Here is a 6,000-nt window from a genome sequence, read left to right as displayed (position 1 = left end):
ATGCTGCTTGGCCTGCTGTGTTCATCCAGCCCTGCACCTTGTTGTCTTAGAAATTCACAACATAGCTTCTGAATAAAAATATACAATCTATCCAATAAAGTCACAAATCTAACGAATGAAGAGAATCTGGTAAACCATTCTGCAGAAATCTTTTCAGAAGCTATGTTGTGAATTTCTAATGGCCTTTTGATAAGGTTTCTTGTACTGGCTTGCTTCATCCTATGAAATTTTGTTGTATTAGTAGAAATCTGAAACTGTGAAATAGGAAGAGTCTTTAATCCTGCTTTAAAACATCAATTAACAAGGATTTTTCAGCTTGAAAACATGTTACAAATGATCTGCCTATGGGATCAACTCTGGGCACGCAACTACTCGTTCGACATTAATGAACTGGATAGTGGTGTTGGACACAGAGCAAGTAAATTTGAAGTTGATAACAGCATTTGTGAAAATCAAGAGGACAATCGGAAAAAAAAAATTAGATGAGTGGGTTACTCGTTTCATTTCGGTAAATGCAGTGTCATTCATGCCGGTCAGATGAATGCAGAAAATAACTATCATTTCTGGAAACAACAGAGAGGGTGGGGAGAAAAATATCTTGATGTCATGGCGCGCAGTTCAGCAAAAATCATGAGCAATGTTACGACGAAAGTTTATACAAACAATTTGGGACACTGATTCTAAAGTAGAGGTGGAGAATTTTGGTTTTCTGTGCTGTGAAGGTATAAATTTCTGAGAAGATACAAATATAAAAAAAAAATCTATAAATCGATTTTAGTAGAAAGAAAGGCCAGGTTGTAATTTGGAAGAGTGAGCTAAAGACATCTTTTCCAAGAAATCACTTTACTCAAAAGGTACATGGTGAGAAAACTGCAGCTTATTGTTGAGCTGAGTTTTTATGACCCACAAAAAAAGTTGGTCAGGGCCCACAAAGCACATTGACTTCAGAAGAAAACAGCCTTACCAGTAGAACGGCAGTGACCTTTTGGCAGCCTCTGAGCCAACAGAGCTGGAAAGAAATCTTAAGGTTAAGACCAGTTAGACAGGTCTGGAAAAAGTACTTGCTTTTCTCAGGGTTCAGTGAAATTAATATAGCGAGTTAGTCTGTGAATGTGTGTCTTGGACAGAGACAGACATCCGGTGAATGTGCAGAAATTCACCAAAAGGTCATGTTTGTAACATGATCAGTTGAGCAAATAATTTTAAATATGGAAGTAGTAATACTTTATTGGGGTGGAGTGTCTGTCAAAGGAAAAGGGTTGAATTTGTCCTGTTGCTTTTTTAAGATCTTTCAAAATTGTCTTACATAGCTCTGTATTTTTCTACAATAAAACATCTTATTTTCTGAAAAGTACAATGGCAGTCTCATGTGAATATGTTCAGTGACTGAGCATCACAGTCACAAAATTGCAAAAAATAAAATGGTCAGACTGTGAAGCCAGGTTTCACTCCTGGTCTGGACTGATTCCTCATGTGACAGAATTTAATCAAGAAGGTCTGCGTCTTTATAGGTAACACTTTGCCTATGTAATCTTCTGTACTGGTTTCAGCAGCTGTGAAAGAGATATTACGAGCATCTTTTTGTATATTGGCCCAAGGATGACTATTTGCCCTCTATCAGGAGATTTCTTGGCTGTGGGATCCCATGGTGAGAGAATGAAGGCAAGGAAGAATTGCTTTTCATGATGGTCGAGGCTTTGTGGAATGAGATTGGTTTGATGGCCACCTAGTCTCTTCCTACTCCCTATTTTGATTTGTTTATGGCTGCAATGATTTTCTGGATATAAAAAAACCCTTAACATCTGGCCCAAGGCCTTGCTTTCTTACCATAAACCCAGCGTCTGTGGCAGGAGGTTTATATTAGCCTTCGAAGCAAATGGTGATCCTGCCAGATATATGGCATCATGTGCACAAACAAACAAACAAACAAACAGCAGATGAACTAAGGGGAGGTGATAGTCTAGTATCACCATACCTGGATATGTCCTGTCCCACCAAAAGGACAAATCCACCAATGGTGGCAGCACAGTGGTATACAATTAGGAGGCAGTTTCCCTGCAGTCCTCAACATCAACTCCAAACGCCATGAAATTTCATGGCATCAGATTACACATGGGCAAAGTGACTTCCTGATGATAAACACATACTATCCTCCCTTGGCTGATGAATTAACACTCCTCAATATTGAATAACACTTGTAGGAAGCACTGAGGATGGTAAAAGGTGCAAATGTACTCTCAGTAGGGGATTTCATTGTTAAACACCAAAAGTGGCTCAGCAGTAGCACTGCTGATCCAGTTGGTTTGGTCCTGATGGACATAGCTGCTAGACTGGGTTTGTGGCAGGTGGTGAGAGAACCAACAAGATGGAAAACACACTTGACATTATCCTTACCAATCTGCTAGCTGCAGATGTATCTGCCCATGACAGTGTTGGTAAGAGTGACCACCCTACAGTCCTTGTGGAGACCTAGTCCTGCCTTCACATTCGAAAAACCTCCATCACGTCGTGTGGCACTATTACTGTGCTAAATGGGGCAGACTTTGAACAACTTTAGCAACTCAAGACTGGGCATCCATGAGGCATTGTGGACCATCAATACAAGTGGAACAAGTGGACCATCAATACAAGTCCAACACAACCTGCAACCTCATGGCCCGATCCCTCTCCACTCTAGCATTACCATCAAGCCAGGGCATCAACCACGGATCAATGTTGAATTCAGGAGGGCATACCAGCAGCACCACCAGGCATACCTAAAAATGGTGAAGCTATCAGACAAAACTACTTGTGCGCCAAACAACATAAGCAGCAAGTGAAAGACACAGCTAAGCAATCCCACAATCAGATCAGGTCTAAGCTTTGAAGTCCTACCATATCCAATTATCAAGGATTATTTATAATGAAACAGCTTGCTGGACGAGGAGGTTCTACAAATATCCCCATCCTTAATGATGGAAGAGCCCAACACATCAGTGCGAAAGATAAGGCTGAAGCATTCGCAACAATATTCAGCTAGAAGTGCCAAGTGGACGATCCATCGTGGCCTCCTCCAGTGGTCCCCAGCATTACAGATACCAGTCTTCAGCCAATTCGATTCACTCCACATGATATCAAGAAACAGTTGGAGGCACCGAATAGTGCAAAAGCTACAGGCCCTGACATATTCCGGTAATAGTACTGAAGATTAGTGCTCCAGAACTTGCCACTCCCCTAGCCAAGCTGTACCAATGCAGTTACAACACTGACATCTACCCGACAATTGCAAAATTGCCCAAGTATGTCCTGTACATGAAAAGCAGGACAAATCCAACCCGGCCAATTACCGCTCCATCAGTCTACTCTCAATCATCAGTAAAAGTGATGGAAGTTGTCATCAATAGTGCTATCAAGCAGCACCTGCTCTGCAATAATCTGCTCAGTGATGCCCAGTTTGGGTTCCGCCAGGGTCACTCAGTTCCTGACCTCATTACAGCCTTGGCACAAACATGGACAAAAGAGCTGAATTCCAAAGGTGAGGCGAGACACAGCCACTGACATCAAGACAGCCATTCGGCCAAGTGTGGCGTCAAAGAGCCCTAGCAAAACTGAAATCAATGGGTATCAGGAGGCAAATGTTCCACTAGTTGGAGTCATGCCTGGTACATAGGAAGGAGGTTGTGGTTGTTGGAGGTCAGTCATCTCAACTGCAGGACATCTCTGCAGGAGTTCCTCAGGAGAATGTCCTAGGCCCAACCATCTTCAGGTGCTTCATCAAGGTTCTTCCCTCCATAAAGGTCAGACGTGGCAATATGCAACCATCAGTGATCAACGTTGAGCACCATTTGCAACTCCTCAGATAGTGAAGCAGTCCGGTGTTCAAATGCAACAACATCCAGGCTTGGGCTGACAAGCGGCAAGTAACATTCACACCACACAAACACCAGGCTATGACTATCACCAATAAGAATCAATCTAACCACCTCCCCGACATTCAACGGTGTTATTATTGCTGTTTCCCCACAATCAATATGCTTGGGGTTACCATCAAGCAGAAACAATGGGACTTGTTATGTAAACACAGTGGCTACAAGTGCAGGTCAGAGACTAGGAATACTGTGGTGAGTAACTCACCCAACTGCCCATCATCGACAAGGCACAAATCAGGAGCGTGATGGAATATTCCCCACTTCCCTGGATGGGTGCAGCTCCAACAACACTCAAGAAGCTTGACACCATCCAGCACAAAGCAGCCCACTTGATTGGTACCATATCCGCAAACATCCACTCCCTCCACTGCTGAATCTCAGTAGCGACAGTGTGTACTATCTACAAGATGCATTGCACACATTTACTAAAGATCCTCAGACAGCACCTTCCAAAACCATAACCATTTGCATCTAAAAAGGACAAGGGCTGCCGATACATGGGAACACGTCCACCTGCAAGTTTTCCTCCAAGCCACCCGTCATCCTAACTTCAAAATACTGTCACTGGGTCAAAAGCCTGGAATTCCTTCCTGAACAACATTGTGGGTCAACCCACAGCACGTGGACTAGAGCAGTTTAAGAAGGCAGCTCACCGCCACCACTTACTTAAAGGGCAACTAGGGACAGGCAATAACACTGCTGGCCAGCCAGCAACGCCCACATCCCATGAATGAATACAAAAAAATGCAATAATGTAAGGTCTACATATTTACAGGAAAAATAATGTTATATGATTTTTAACTTAAACCTATGTAGGATAGTCGGGGATGGATGACAAATCTAAACAAACCATGTTCAACCATTATTCCCTGACTGTGTTTTCTGACTGACAACAAATGGCTTGAGCCAAACACTCAGATTCTCAGAAATAAAGAAACAGTCTGAAATCTGTCTTATTCCTTACCTTTGAGTTGACTGGATACTTCAGGTAAACATTGTGCAATGTTCATATAATCAAATTGATCCAAACCTGTTTAAATCAATTGACTTTTATGACAAAAGACCTCTGTAATATCACAGTAAAATCTGACATACTTGCATCCAAAATGAAATTCAGTCATTTTACCATACCAAATTCCTGTGCTTCTTTTGGTATCTTATCCAGCTTTGGAGACGTGCTCCGCATTTTCACAAAGGATTCCCACATCAATCTTCGGGCCCAAGAGCCTTTCTCCATCACCAGATTAAGAAGTTTGGAACTGTCTGCTCTGTTTCCCTTCTGCACGAGCGCAGTGATTCTCTGTAAAGAATGAAAATGAATATGTTCATGTGCAGAGCAAAAAATAACTACTGAGAATGGGGAATTTAGGCCCTGTTCAGATTATGGCTGATTGTGTTTTGAACGTAACATTCCCATCTACCCCTGACAACTTTTGATTCCCTTATGCAACAAGAATCTATCTAGCTTTGCCTTAAAACATGTTCGATGACCCATTCCCACCCTTTTGGAGGTAGACTGTTCTAAAGTTACACAACCTCAGATAAAAAAAAATTACATGAATCAGTCCTCAGATCTCCAGCTATCTGCAATATATATTAATCATTTCAATGAGGGAACTACACTGTAATATCTCCAAGTTTGCTTATGATAGAAAGCTGGACAAATTGTATGATTGGACAAATGCATGGCAGATGAAGTATTATATGGATAAAAATGAGGTTATCCATTTTGGTAGCAAAAAAAGAAGGCAGATTATCTGAATGGCAGCAGATTTGGAAAGGAAAAGATATAACGAGATCTGGGTGTCCTTGGCTGCTGAAACAGCAAGCGGTGAAGGCGGCAAATGCTTCGTCAGCCTTCATAGTGAGAGGATTTGACTACAAGAGCAGGGATATCTTGTAATTTTACTGGGCCTTGGTGAGGGCCATGTGTACACCACATATAAAGCATTGTATGCAGATTCAATGTTCAAATGCAACAAGACCTGGTCAATATCTAGGCTTGGGCAGGAAAGTGGTAAATAACATTCACACTATACAAATGTCAGGCATGACTATTGTTGTGAAGTTGTGTAGATTACTTGTGAATTGG

The 6,000-nt window shown here is 42.0% G+C and overlaps 1 pseudogene; it reads right to left on the bottom strand.

Moving 5' to 3' along the window:
• The window catches only part of LOC125488029, a 107,387-nt pseudogene that overhangs the window by 85,383 nt on the left and 16,004 nt on the right, over positions 1 to 6,000 (bottom strand).

This window comes from Rhincodon typus, chromosome 48 (assembly GCF_021869965.1).
Source record: "Rhincodon typus isolate 14 chromosome 48, sRhiTyp1.1, whole genome shotgun sequence".
Taxonomy (NCBI): Eukaryota; Metazoa; Chordata; class Chondrichthyes; order Orectolobiformes; family Rhincodontidae; genus Rhincodon; species Rhincodon typus.
The sequence above is the reverse complement of the archived record's forward strand: the minus strand, read 5'-3'. Positions and strand labels throughout refer to the sequence as shown.